This window comes from Bos javanicus, chromosome 6, assembly GCF_032452875.1.
Source record: "Bos javanicus breed banteng chromosome 6, ARS-OSU_banteng_1.0, whole genome shotgun sequence".
Classification (NCBI taxonomy): Eukaryota; Metazoa; Chordata; class Mammalia; order Artiodactyla; family Bovidae; genus Bos; species Bos javanicus.
The window spans coordinates 46,009,880-46,025,150 of record NC_083873.1 but is presented as its reverse complement, the minus strand read 5'-3'; the positions used below and the strand labels follow the sequence as shown (position 1 = coordinate 46,025,150).

Sequence of the window (15,271 nt, the reverse complement as noted above, 5' to 3'; positions counted from 1 at the left end):
AAAACGAAGGATTATTTACTTTTTTATCTACTTCCTGGAAGGAACCAACTGGTTTAGATAAAGTCTATTAATTTTTATGTATTTCATTCACATTCTATTCTGGAAGAAGGATTCCCACTAGTAAATAGAAACATTTATAAATATTATAATATCTAAATAAAAGTATACTAAGTTGTTTACTTTAGAGTGACTATTACGGTGTAGTTTTCAGCTCACTGGCGAAATCTTGGCAGAAAGCACATTATTTACTGAAGCTAAACTTGAGTTCTTTTATGGCAGGACTGGACAGCTGCTTGCACCTGCCTGAACTTTTTTTCAGGCTAAAGTTATCTATTCCAGAATCCTGTGTCATGCAGTATAAAGCTTTGGTTTCAGTCAGTCACTCACACAGGAGCTTGGATATACTTGAAATTCCTTTTGCGGGAAAAAATTGGCCTAGGCTTTTGGCAACATTGCTTCTCACACCCAGGCCAAAGTGGGCTGGCTCCTCTGTGGGGACAAGAATGCATATTGGTATCTCACCCTTAAAGTCACAGAAAAATGTGAACCAAATTTATTGCCATTTTGCATTTTGGCCCCCAAAGAATTCATGTTATCCAACTTCCTTATTTTACCTTTTTCTGTAACTTTATGTTAGCGTTCCTTACTCCCTTATAGCTAAAGCCCCTAGTATAGGGGTTTTGACAGTATAGAACATTTGTATTATAGGTGCCTGGCAGAGGATGTCAAGGCAAAGAAATAAGATTTAGCAGGTCATTCAAGCACTCTCACTTATAATTCCTGGCACTTTGCACAGTCCAGCAGACAGAGCAACCATCTATTTATGTGTATTCTCCAGGTTCCGTTCTTAATTTCATAAAGGAATTAGAGGGCAATGTGCCTGAGCCATATTTTCCTTAGCCTCTTGCTCAAATATATTCACCAAGTTAAAACTGAGGTAGGTCCACTATGTATATACACAGTGTTGAAATGAGAGTATTTTCTATACAAACACAGTTGAAGATACTGAGATACTGACCACAGTGTCAAGTGGCCTTTTCTCTGCACAGATCCATGTGATAAATTCCTTCTTGAATTTAGTTTCAGGCAGGGATAACTTGTGTGCTTGCTCCTGTCAAAGTGAAACCCCAGTCGCCTATTATGTTTCTCTTTTCACCTTTGCTGCCAGAAAAATGTGAACCAAACTTATTGCCAAGTGTAATGTGGTCAACTCTGGTACCTAGAGCTATTTACTTCTCCTGCTTGGTGTCTAAATATTTATAAACTGCCTCAAGTAATTTTAAAAGTATTTAAGTTGACAATAGATATTGGAATTAATAAAATGGGTAAAAAAATTAGTAGGCAGTAAGGAACAGTCAAACTTGCTAGTGACTTGTCTTTGCAAAAGGCTTTTTGTCAATTTTCCCTTTTAAAGGGGAGTGAAAAGATCCTTGTGTTTTGTGTCATAAAACCTGGTGGGTTTTTGTTGTTTGTTTGTTTGTTTTTCAGGTCATGCAGCATGTGGGATCTTAGTTCCCTGACCAGGAGTCGAACCCATGCCCCCTGCATTGGGAGTGCGGCATCATAACCACTGGACCAAGAGAAAAGTCCCAAAACTTGATTTCAATTCCCAGCTATACAACTCACTTGTTAAGTAACCTTATAAAAGTCACCTAGCCTTCATTTCCTCATTGCTAAATGGGGATATTTATATTGTTAGTCCCCTAGGTTGTTGTGACAACCACATGAGAAAACATGGTGGGGAGATGCTTTCAAAACAGTGAGTCCCTCTAGAAATGTTCATTGTTGAAACTTCCCTACTGTGTCTTGTGTGCTGACCCACTCTGCTTTAACCAGCACATGATATTTGTGGGAGTTTTAAAATAAATTCACAAATTCATAAATAAATTCACAAATTTGTTGATACTCCTCCTTTTAAGAGGTCAAGTCTCATTTCTCTCCCCTAAGATCATGTGCTGTATTTAGTAACTTGTTTCTAGCAGATAGAGTGTGGCAGACATGACAGTGTGATTTGTGAGATCAAGTCATTAAAAGCATTGTGGCTTCGTCCTTGCTCTCATGCTTAGATTGCTCATTTACGAGTGAAGCCAACTGCCAAGTCCCGAGGACGCTCAAGCACCCCGACAGAGAGGTCCATGTGATGAGCGCATTAAGTCTCTTGTCAAGAGTCCTGTGAGTGTGCCCTCTTGGAAATAGAGCCTTCAGCCCCAGTTAAGCTTTCAGAAGACTGTACCCTCAAACAATTTAACTACAAACTCCTGAGAGATTCTAATTCAGGACCACACAGCTAAGCTACTCTTGGGTTCCTGGCCCTCAGAAACTCAGTGGGAGAATAAATATGTATTCTTGCTTCAAGTCCCTAAGTGAAAGTGAAAGTCACTCAGTTTTGTCTGACTCTTTGCGACCCCATGGACTAGTCCATAGAATTCTCCAGGCTGGAATACTGGAGTGGGTAGCTGTTCCCTTCCCCAGGGGTCTTCCCAACGCAGGAATCAAACGTAGGTCTCCTGCATTGCAGGCAAATTCTTTACCAGCTGAGCCACCAGGGAAGCCCAAGTCCCTAAGTTTGTGGGTAATTTGTTATATAGCAATAGATAACCAATAAAATGTCCACAGTTACCTATCCATCCTCCTGGAAAACACTGCTGAGGACCAGTAGCAGACCTTACTCTTCCCCGATGTTCTTCAAGGAAATTCTAGTGGCCCAATATTTTAGAATCATTGTATTGGAAATCACCTCAGAGCCATGTGGTGCAGATTTTTCATTTTGCAGAGAGAAAACTGTGAAGCAGAGAGGCAAAATGAGATATTCAAGGATATTTAAATGAATGGAAAAATTAGGACTAGACCCTTCTCTAGTCTTCTTCCATTTTATGTCATCTTTTCCTTTCTTTTCTTAGTAATCTAAAAAATGTCTATTTTTGAGCAGAGATCTAAGAAGAATGGAATGGTTCAAAATTGATACTCATTTCCCCCTACTATACCATGCTATCTTTCCTTTGCTTTTTTCACCTGAAAACATGCCAACTAGGGCTTCCCTGATGGTCCAGTGGTTAAGACTCCGCGTTCCACTCCAGAGGGAGCAGGTTCATCATCCCTAGCCAGGGAAGTTCCACATGCCACACTGTGTGGCCAAAAAGAAAAGTGAAAAACACGCCAACTAGTAGTTTTTAGTGCACAACATCATTTTGCAAAAGAAAGAGTGCTCCCTAGAGAAGGAAATTGAAAACTGAAGAAATGTCAGTGTGAACACTTGCTGTTTGTAAGATACTGTACAGAATCAAAGAAGATTAAGTCCAAATTCCAGCACTTACGGTCCTCACAATTTGGTAGGAACAGTGTGTTCTGAGCACAGCCAGAACAGTGAATTATGGGATATTGGAAGACAGAGAGATCACGTGTGAGACAGAAAAATAATGTTTAGTTAAGAGCCCACAGCATATGCTCTATAATCACATTCCCACAGTGATGTCTAAAGTCAGTCTGTGAAATTAAAATGCTAAGATGAAAAAACATATTTAAAAAAATTTTTTAGAATAAACTGTTTTTAAAAAAATTGAAATATAGTTGATTTATAATGTTGTGTTAGTTTCTGCTCTGTAGCAAAGTAAATCAGTTATGTATATGTATACATTCTTTTTCATTATAGTTTATCCCAGGATACTGAATGTAGTTTCCTGTGCTACACAGTAGGACCTTGCTTTTCCATTCTATGTATAATAGTTTGCTTCTGCTAATGCCAAACTCCTAATCTATCCTTCCCCCACCTTCCCGTGACTCTCCTTGCCAACGACAAGTCTGTTCTGCTGCATCTGTTTCTCTTTTGTAGATAGGTTCAATTGTGTACTATTTTGGATTCCACATTTAAGTCCTCTCACATGGTATTTATCTTTCTCTTTCTGACTAATTTCACTTAATAAAACAATCTCTAGGTCCATCCACATTGCTGCAAATGGCATTATTTCATTCTCTTTTATAACTGAATAGTATGCCGTTGTATATGTGTACCATATCTTCTATATTCATTCATCTGTCAGTGGACATTTTGGTGGCTTCCATGTTTTGGCTATTGTGAATAGTGCAACTACGCAAATGAGAGTGCATGTATTTTTTTGAATTGTAGTTTTGTCCAGATATATACCCAGGAATGGGATTGCTGGCTCATATGGCAACTCTATTTTTAGTTTTTTGAGGAACCTCCATACTGTTTTCCATAGTGGCTACACCAGCTTACATAGAATAAATTCCAAAATGGACTGTCAGTGGGTAATTGTGTTCATGGATTCAACAAACTACTCTTTAACAGCAGAGGCTACTCTAGGCTCTGGGTATACACATAGTATTTTATATTCAGACAGAGATGGTTCTAGAATTTCTATGTACGAGAGGATTAAGGAGGCAGCAATTTGGTTGGAAGATGGTGCTTGGGATTTTCCTGGGATTTGCATTAGGTAAAATGCTATTTTTACAATGGGGTTTAGTGAGGGATTCAGAGTTGATGGCAGTCAGGACTCTTGGAGCCACTACTACATACAGTATTTAATACATGTACTATAGACAACAGTGCTTTTCTTTGGCACCAAATCATATCCGTCTCCTGTCTCTCACATTCTCTCCTTGCAGACTGTGGAAAGAACAAGGCTGTAATTATTTGCTAAAATTTCAAGGCAGAGAGATCTTGAAGCAAACTCTCTGAAATGATTTTGGGGCTTTTACTACAGCTACTTACATAGATGGGGCTTCCTTGAGTCACATGGGTTCAATCCCTGAGTCGGGAAGATCTGTTGGAGAAGGAAATGGCAACCCATTGCAGTAGTCTTGCCTGGAAAATCCCATGGACAGAGGAGCCTGGTAGGCTACAGTCCATGGGGTCACAGAGAGTCAGCCACGACTGAGGGACTTCACTTCACTTCACTTCACCAGGAACTACAGCACCACCATAGCAGTGGTGGAGGGGTGCAAGTTTAGAACAGTTGTCTAGGGGAAATTCCCTGGCAGCTCAGTAGTTAGGACTCCATGTTTCTACTCCAGGGGGCATGGGTTCTATCCCTGGTCAGGGAACTAAGATCCAGCGAGTCTTGTGGCAAGGCAAAAAAACAAAACAGCAGTTATCTCGGGGTGGGGATACTATGCAGAAATGTCTTGCTAGAGTCTGGTCACTGAGATACATATTTGAAGAAATATTTAAGCTTAACTTGTTCTAGGGATGAAGGACACTCTGTTCCCATCCCAAATAAAACAAAAAAAAATGATTTGATATAAACCAGATATAATGCTTTGTGGTACTCTCAACTTGGTAATGCCAGTTTCTAACAAAATAGTTTTTACTCAATTGCAAGACCAAAATTTATTTCCACTCAGTGTGAAATTGGTGGCTGAAGAATCTTAGTTACAGTAAGGGGTTAGTAAACAGAAGACAACCTTCACAAACAGACAACGTGACTGTTAAGGAAATACATTATAGTATGTCCTGATGAATAAGTATGGAGTCAGTTATCCTGTGTGTTGTAATCTTTTTTCTCTTCAACACTTGTTTCTCATTTGGGGATTTGTAAGTAGCATAACATATCACAGTAAAGTAAGTATTATTAAAAAGAACTTTCCAGTTTGAGAGTTGCTTTGGTAATAATCGTTACCATACAGTAATATCAGACACGACTGAAGTGACTTAGCAGCAGCAGCAGCAGCATACAGTAATAATCATTGCTATGCTATGGTAATAATCATTACCATATTTAATCTTGTAGTTTGGATATATTGATTAATTTGGGTATTATGAGACAAAGAAGACTTAGGGGTTAGGTGACCTGCACAATATCATTTACCTCTAACTTGAATCTTCTGGAAATCTTAGCAAACCACAAAAAAATCACTATCTTTAAAAGTTTGTTTATGTGCATTCATCAGGAAAGAAGAGGAAATCAATAGCTTCTGACCCCTCTTGCTTTAGAAAATCCCAAAAGATATCTTTATTTTAAAACTCAGAGTCTACACTTGAAAAACAAAGGGGCAATATTTTCCTGGTCTCAGCTAAATATTTTCTTCTATTATAATATCAAACTATTAAGGAATAGATCAAACAAATTTAATATGTTATCATTTAAATTTCTTGGATGCTTATTTGAATATGAAATGTATTATTCAAGTCTCCCTTTCTCACTCTTGCACAAGTTTATATATTTATTTAGTTTTCTCAGATGATTTTGGTTTATGTTTTCATATTTAATTCAAAACTGTAAATTAAAATTCAAGTTCTATCTCATAGTACCCTGGGGATTTTAGCACAATATTGGCAATTTATCCCGAAAGAAAGAAACACATGGGACATGGACATGTTTTATTTCAAGGATTTCTTTCTCTTGGTGTCCTGATCCTGCTGTCCATAGCAGAATTCCTCTTTAGATGATTCATAGGCAAGATTTACATTGGCAAAAAGAAAAGGAGGATTAAGAATGAAGGGAATTATTTACTTCTCATAAATCCCTTGAGAATTTGATAAAACTATGACCTTCTCCCTAGATAAACACATACACATCATGTTTGCATGAAAATTGGGGGTGGGGATGGTCCTCTTGGATCTAAATAATTTGGAAAGGATGAACCACTTTCTTTCAAAGGGCTCAGTAACTCAGAAAAGGAAGATTAAATTAGAACAAAAGGATTTTAAGAAATAACTTTCTAAGACCAAGACCAAAAAAGGTTAAATTAGCATAACTCTTGTTCAGACATTAAGAAATTAGAAGTCTGTGTGCTGTGCTTAGTTACTCAGTTGTGTCTGACTCTTTGCAACCCCACTGACTGTAGCCCGCCAGGCTCCTCTGTTCCTGGGAATTCTTTAGGCAAGAATACTGGAGTGGGTTGCCATGCCTTCCTCCAGGGAATCTTCCCAACCCAGGGATCGAACCCAGGTCTCCCATATTGCAGGTAGATTGTTTACCATCTGAGCCAGAAGACTAGTGTCTACTATTTACATGTAGGGCTTCCCTGATGACTCAGCTGGTAAAGAATCCACTGGCAATGCAGGAGACCTGGGGTGAATGCCTTGGTGGGGAAGATTCCCTGGAGAAGGGAGTGGCTACTCATTCCAGTGTTCTTGCCATGGAGAATCCCATGGACAGAGGCCTGGAGGGCTTCATGGGTTCAAAAAGAGTCAGATATGACTAAGTACACACACATTTACATGTAACTGGTTGAAGATGGGAATAGAGTTACTGGATATTTCCATCTTTTGGATTTGCCTATTCTGAAGATAAATATATACCTTATATTATTTTTTCATTGGCTGCTAAAAGCAACCCACAGAATATAAATGTTTTTCAAACACTAAATATTTTATAATTGTAACAATAAATCAGAATTTTAAAGATGATGTAGTAGAGTGGTTCCAAAAAACATTTTTTAAGCAATGGGACTCTCAACAGTATCCTAAAATATGACAGACTAAAATGACCTTTTTAACATAAACTGTTTTTGCATGTTAAAATTAAAACTCCTCCTTACAATACCATTTCCAAGAAGCTGGTTTTGTTTAACACAGAAATAGGACCTAAAGGAAAACTGTTACAGTCTCATCATCCAATGTGTTTCTGCATTTATGTGTAGTTAATAAATATATAAAAAAAATTCTGATTTGGATATAAATGTAGTTGCAAATGGCAACAGTTTTTATAAACAGTTACCTTTTGATCTCATGATGTTCTCCAAATAAAGACAGGAGAAGAAACTTCATTCAACAGATAACATATGGAAAGTCTATAATTTATGAAAACTTAGTATATAACTTTAATCTGAGTGTACATTTGCTTTAAAATTTCTTTAATTGTAATGAAATATATATAACATAAAATTTGCCATTTTAATTTTTAAGTGTACAATTCAGGGGCTTATGTTGTACAACCATTACCATTATCTAGAACTTTTCATTATTTAAAGCCATGTGCTTTTTTTTTTTAATTTTCCAGTTCACTTTCTAAATTAACTTATTCTACTGCCCTCCTTTAGGAAGATTCACATTAGAAAGATGCACCTGTCAGTTCATTTAATTCACATCATTAATGGGAAAGAGCTGTTTGTAGAGCTGGAGAAGGCAATGGCATCCCACTCCAGTACTCTTGCCTGGAAAATCCCATGGACGGAGGAGCCTGGTAGGCTGCAGTCCATGGGGTCGCTAAGAGTCAGATACAACTGAACGACTTCACTTTCACTTTTCACTTTCATGCATTGGAGAAGGAAATGGCAACCCGCTCCAGTGTTCTTGCCTGGAGAATCCCAGGGACGGGGGAGCCTGGTGGGCTGCCATCTATAGGGTCGCACAGAGTCGGACACGACTGAATCCACTTAGCAGCAGCAGCTGCAGCTGTTTGTAGAGCATTGAAAATACTGAGAACAGGAACTCCTCACATGCATTTTACATTCCCTCTCCTTCCCCATCCCATTCTTGTATGACAGCTAGTGCAGAGCAGGACTCCCCAGGGAGACTGCTCCAAGTTGGGGCCACTCTGACCACAGTCGCCTAACTAGAGTGAAGGTGAAGCAGTGAACTGGGCCTCTGGAAAATGCCTTGTCTGGCATTAATCAAACCATTTGCTTTTAATAATCAATTTAAACAGTGAAAAATGAAATTTGAATAAAATGTTTGCAGTTTGCAGTTTGAAACTGCAAAAGCACTTTCACAGAGCAGTTTAAAAAGTATGGTCCACCCACTTATCTGAGACACAGAGGGTGGGCTGGTCTCGACAGTTGCCACTGTTGATAGTACAGCCAGGGCAGGAATGGCACTCTCCCGGCCACCCAATGGTGCTGATTTTTCTCTTCTACCTTCCATCCCTAGGAGCAAAACAGCCCTTTATGATTCTAGTCCTTAAAAGACACTTTCAGCTCCACTCCCCAGAACCTTTTCACCTCTCTACCTGAAAATGAGAAGTTCAAGTGTGGCATGCAAACACCTGCAATCTTCTTAGGAGGTTTTTACTGAAATTCATCACCACTTGTCTAGTCTGGTCTTAGAAGCATCCTGAATTAAAAGCAAGTCTAAGCGACTCCAGGAATTGAGATAAACATTTCAAATATTTTTTGCAGAATAGCCTGTTGTGCAGGACGTGTCTTCTCTAAGTGGCCCCTCTGTTTACTGCTAGGCTCAGACCACCATCCCCCTTCGTCCCACCCATCTTTCTGTTCAGTCGGGCTTAATTTAGTGATATGTATTAAGAACTACCAGGTAGGACAGATATTCATCACAAATAGTTAATATTTATTGAGCACCTACTGTGTGCCAGGAAATTTTGTATATATTTGTAAATTCGTCTTGGCATTCTAGATTGCCTACATATATATTTGTTCTGCAGATTTTCTTTGAACTGGTTTTAACATATTTTCTGGTTTTCCCTTATAATTTAACAAGTTAAAGTCTTTAGCACCTATTCATTTTGTTTTTGTCGGGGTTTTATCATTTGGAAAATTATATTTTAGCACCTTATTTTTAGATGAAAATTGAAGGTGAATGTGAAGCACACATAATAAATTAACTAGAAAACCAAGGGAAGCAAAGAGAAGATAAAGGGGAAAAATCACTGAAGAGGTCCTAATTAGAATGTCAAAACCTTGGCATTCTCCATCACAATACTATATGCACTGCTTAAAACATAGTAGGTGCTCAAGAAATATTCAGCAAAGACGCTAGCTTGGAAAACAAGATATATATATGTATATGTGTATATATATATATGAAATAAGCACACATATAGGAAATAGGCAGCAAGTAGGAAAAAGAACATGAAGATATCACGTACAAATAACTTGTAAAGATGACATGGATGCTGAGTCCAATTTTTAATAGCATGACAGAAGACTATGGGGAAAAGTAATACATTTAAAAACCCTAATCCTGCCAGCAAAATCCTTCCTCTGGGCTTTTGGGACTAGAGAGGGTCAGGAGAACATTTCTCTCAGGGAAAAATGTGAGCCCACACATACAAGCCAAGTCTCTCCCTTTGGCTGACGTATGCCGTCTTTTCCTCTTTCACTGCCATTCTGGGTAGTTTTAAATCCTGCAGGAGATGAACCACCACCCTCTGCTTCTGTAGGGCTGTTGTGCCCATCACATCATGTCCCTCACAGATGAGCTTTTCTGTAGCGCTCCCCCTGTTGTCTTGGGCCCCTACAGCTTGGCCAGGCTGGCACTCACACAGCTCTCAGGGGTAACCCACAAGGACCACGCACTGGAAAACCCAGGCCCTCAGGTTTGTAGACTAGTTCCAAGCCCAAGAGAGGAGAGAGGCTCCTGTCTGGTGGTACAGGGGGTGGAGTGGAGATTCCTAAATCATTAACTAAGGAATTCCATCAACATTGGATTTGTTCATGAGTGCTAATGTTACAGAGGGGGGTCAGAGCCCAATTTTCACAAGTTTGTCTTTTTTCACTTAGAATCATGTGGCCCAATGATCTGTTTCAGCCAAGATACAGAATACCATCTAGCCAAAAGAAACAGAATAATTTCGAAAGCGATTCTACAGGTTGAAGAAGGAAGATATTTGAATCTGCCCTTGCCGCAAGGGGCACAGAAAGATGTCTTTGCTAAATAGCCGTCTCCAAAGATAAAGGGACACTAAGCCTAACACTTGAAGTTTGCCTGTTTAAAGCTTTTTCTTAACACAGTGTGTGCTCGATTAAAGATCACACAATCAAAACCATTGTTGTATGTCTGATGTCTTGGTGAAGCAAGGACTTGTTTATACTTTTCTCTCCCGTTTAAATGATTCAAAGGGTTTCATATACAGCATTTAACCAGCAAACCCAGGAAAATGGAAAAGTAATTGACAGAGACAGCATTCCAGTGGGTTAACAGCAAAGCAAGTACAAGCCTAGAGCCTGAGGCCACTTTAGATTTTTCATAGATTGCATGTTAATAGACTTCTGTGGATTCACCAGAACACGTAGCAGCCACCCTCACATCCAGCGTGCCTCGACCATGGAAGATCCCTCAGCCCCCAGAGCTCATCTCTCTTGTTTTTTAGTTGCTAAATCGAGTCTGACTCTTCATGACCCCATGGACTGTAGCCTGCCAGGCTTCTCTGTCCATGGGATTTCCCAGGCAAGAATAGTGGAGTGGGTTGCCATTTTCTTCTCCAGGGGATCTTCCAACCCAGGAACTGAACCCACCTCTCCTGCTTGGCAGACAAATTTTTTATACCACTGAGCCACCTGGGAAGCCCCAGAGCTCATCTAGCATGCTCTAATTTCCAAAGCTTGGCTTTAGTCACTTAAGAAAAGAAGGCACTTTAAATTCACTGCAGCTTCAAAATTAGCATGTCACTTTTAATCTCTCTCTTGGGCCATGAAAATGATATGGTTTGGGGAAGCGGTGACAACTGTGACTTGTCAAGACACCTCCTGCCCCGGTGGTTTCTCTTCAGGCCACCAACTTGACATGTTACCTAACCACACAGCGAGTCATGAAGTTGGGAGGTGTAAGCAGAATTATAAAATGCCAGGTCCCACCATTTTATTTTCTTTATTGGGAAACAGGTACCTACAGAGATTCAGAGCCTTGCCTAAAGCTACCGAGGTGGGATTTGAATCCAGTCACAGTGCACTTTACTGAATTAGGATTACCAGTCTTTGTCTAATTACCAGCCTTTGTCTAGAACAGGTGTCAGGGAACCAACAGCAGCGCAGGGGAAAGAGCACCTATAAAGTCAGCATGGAAACTTTCTGTGCCTACACTTACTTGATCATTTATGTCTTATCAACAGGGACATCTAATCACTAGTAGTCACTATAAGCATTCAGGGACAAAGTAGGCAACTCTCCATCACTTAAATGCTATCTTCCTCTATGCCTTCTCATCCTTGCCCACCTGCCTGGGTATTCTAGATTCTCCCTGATCCAAAATTATACCTTCCCATATCTTCTTTCTGGTTCCAGAAATTCCTCAAATCCATTCACTCTTCAGTACATACTTACTGAGCACCTCCTGTGATATACCAGGCACTGTTCTAGGTGCCAGGGGTGGAGTGGTGAACAAAGTAGCCCAAATTACTGCACCCTGGGGTTTCTGTCCCAGAGGCTAAGAGTGGGAATGTGTGAGAGAGTGAAGCAGGTGGCAGAAGATAGGAGAAAACTAAAGTGGGATGCCTGGACAAAGCATGTTAGGTGGTGACAAGCACGACTGAGGAAAGCAAAGCAGAGAAAAGGGTAGCATGGTCCCCGTCGGGGTGGGGACTACATCTGTAGTTGGGAAAAGCCACCACTGAACCAAGACTTACAGCCACAGGGGAGTGGATCAAAATTAAACTCTTCTGCCCCAAACCAGAGATGACACAGATACCACCAGGAGAAGCAAACATGGTCCTGAACAGATTCCCAGAAAGATGTCTTGATGGTTCTACAGCTTTCAAGAAGAGGGAAGAGAGACTTCCCTGGTGGTCCAGTGGTTAAGAATCTTCCCTTCCAATTCAGGGGATGTGAGTTCTATCCCTGGCTGGGGAACTGAGATCCCACATGCCTCGTGGCCAAAAATAAATAATAAATAAATAAGGGAAAAAAAAGAAGAAGGAAGAACATTTGGAGTCCCAAGCTCTGGGAGAGTGGCTGCAAGGGGCCCTAGGGAAAGCTGTGGTCACCTCATATGACAACAACAGCCATTTCCCCACTGCTCCCTGAAAGCTGGTGAGACAGCAGTGTGACTAGCTCCCTGGCCCAGGTCTTCTAGGCTTTTCCAAAGGAGGGTGTGCACCTTTTTTTAAAATTGGAGTACAATTGCTTTACAATGTTGTGTTAGTTTCTGCTGTACAATTGCGTGAGTCAACTATATGTACACATATCCCCCCTCCCTCCCCCTGGGTGTGCATCTTTGCTCAATCATGTCTGACTCTTTACGACCCCATGGACTGTAGCCCACCAGGCTCCTCTGTCCACGGGATTCTTCAGGAAAGAATACTGGAGTGCGTTGCCATTCCCTTCTCCAGGGGATCTTCCTGACTCAGGGATCGAACCTGGGTCTCCTGCATTGCAGGCAGATTCTTTACTGTCTGAGCCACCATCTTTGAGTTAAAACAGTCCAGGGAGTTGTTCTTCCCTGGTCTTACCATGTATGCCCTCCTTCTCTTGGATCCCAGAATGGCCTTGGAGGTCGGCAGTCCTTGCTGCTTCCAGGGTTTCAGGGTGAGCACTGGAAGGGCCTTCACCCTAGCCTCCTTGCCAACTTCGTGCCTAGGCCGGGGCCGGGCAGCATCCCACCTTCCCGGAGGTCGCCAGCCAGTTTTGGAAAACGGGGAGCTTGGAAAAAAGTCACTTGAATTTTATAAAGTGGTAACTACTGTGAGGCTTTAGGTAATTAAACCTAAATGCCATTTTCCTGCTAAAGCTCTTGGGTGAGGTAACAGTTCTCTTTAATGTCAACTCAGGAAGTTTTACCCAAGAAAAAGGAGGTGGGGTGGTGGTGGTGTTTGCCAAATCAGGAAATGTGAATTAACTGACAAGGAGCTGAGAAAAAGAGACAGAAGCGCCCCAGAAGAAGGGAAGTGGGGACAGTGATAGGCAGTTGGACCAATGAGTAAACTCGGGAAACACTGGGCCAGTTGTCATTGGAAATAAATTCTGCTGGGAGCACCTTCCATTTTATTGCGGGTTGCTCTGAAAAACTTGGAGGGAAAGAAAACCCCAAACTTAATGCCGTCTTCATGGAAGGAAAACCTAGGTATTAACAGGGATTCCAGCCTCGGTAATGTCAACATTCACCTTGGGCCTGGAAACTCTGGCTTCAAGAGCTTGCTCCAAGTTCCCGGTTTCACACCACAAGACTCACCAAAGCTTTCGGTGCAATGTATGATTTTAAACAATGAATACATTATGTAGATCAAATCAGACTTTCCTCCCCTCCACGAACCCTCCCCTGGTGTTAGACCTACCTCATGGTTTCAAACCTGGTTGGCACACCCTAAGGACAGAGAGAAGAAAGCCCTGTTTTTAAGCAGGTGTTCAGGAACCAAGATGAATGAATCACTTTGGAAAAAATGAAGGCAAAATGCAAGTTCATCTGTTACCAAATCTGTAGTGAGTTTTAGAAAAGAGAATTAACCTTTTCATTTTCCTCTTGCAGATATTCTTTTAGTTTTATCTAGAGTCAGAAGTCAAAGGTCTGCAGTACAAGGAATTTTTGTCCAAAGGGTTTTTGCCGTAAATATCTGTGTTTGCTCCCTGCCTAATTTTCAGACTGTCCATTAGGGCTGTCCTAGACAGGGGGCCTTTCAAGGGACTAGGCACGTGACCCCAGGCACTGGTCCTGCAGAGGTGTGCGCACAGGGAACACTTGCATGTCTGTTGTGTGTGAGTGTGTGTTGGGGGGAATGACGCTGGACAGAGTGAATGAAAGGACATCATAGTTTACATGCTGAAGTCTCCTGGTGTCTCCACGCTAGGTCTTCAACAAAAAGACTTCACGCAAATTGGACCTGGGTCGGATGGAGTGGGGTGAAACGCTTTCGAGAAAGACCACATCAATGCTTTTCAAACTCTAGTACCCTGGGTGCTTGTTAAAAAATCTCCGAGGTCCCACCCCCAAGAGTTCTGTGTTCCTAGGCCAGGGTGGAGCCAGGAATAGGTCTTTTAAAACACCAGACCAGCAATTTCACTGGTTGAGGTACACCCGTTGACTTTATGAGCCAGATTCAGTTTCCTCGCAGTCTTTCCGTTAACTCTTTAGTGTGTTGCTTCCCTTTCAGAGTTTGGATCCTTCTTGAAAACAGACATTCGCAGTCTCAAGGACATCTGGGATGCCAGTGTGAACTCTGCCCTTCTTTCCCTCAGGCATTTTTCCCCCACCTCACTCCCCAGCCTCAAATTCTCCTCACCCCTCGCCTGCTTCTCCTTTTCCTTAGTTTAGTTCCAGCAGCCAATTCATGAGCTTCCTCTAAAGCTGGGGTTATCAGAATGAATTAAGAAGCTGAGGTCTGGTTGAGGAGACAGACGTATTGAACAAAGCATTTCCACAGGGTGAGCCACATGTTAAAATGATCGCAAGTCCTGGGGCTCAGAGAGAAGGGAATTTGAGCAAATACTTTGAATGACCCCAAGTGCTATGGCTTACCAGTAGCTGAAGTGGTGGTACAGGTCCAAGCTTTCCAGATCCTCCCCACAACAAATTAAAGCACATGAATTTGCTGATTGCTAGTTTTTACCAGGCAAATAGCCCAAGAAGTCAAATATCAGAGAAAAAGAGCAAAATTGACTCAAGGTTATAATTAGGAAATGATACGGTGTCCAGGAGTTTCCC

General features: G+C 41.2%; 1 protein-coding gene and 1 long non-coding RNA gene across 6 annotated transcripts in view; one reads left to right on the top strand and one right to left on the bottom strand.

Moving 5' to 3' along the window:
- Positions 1-11,346, top strand: part of LOC133249428 (uncharacterized) — a 32,707-nt gene extending 21,361 nt beyond the window's left edge. For 3 of the 4 annotated variants that reach the window (XR_009736950.1, XR_009736952.1, XR_009736949.1), the window contains 2 exons: positions 1,489-2,172; positions 10,423-11,346. This is a non-coding gene — a long non-coding RNA (uncharacterized LOC133249428). The remainder of the gene's footprint in view (positions 1-1,488; positions 2,173-10,422) is intronic. The other variant, XR_009736951.1, reaches the window with a different exon arrangement.
- RBPJ (recombination signal binding protein for immunoglobulin kappa J region) overlaps positions 1-15,271 on the bottom strand; it is a 242,172-nt gene that overhangs the window by 137,793 nt on the left and 89,108 nt on the right. The window lies entirely within an intron of this gene.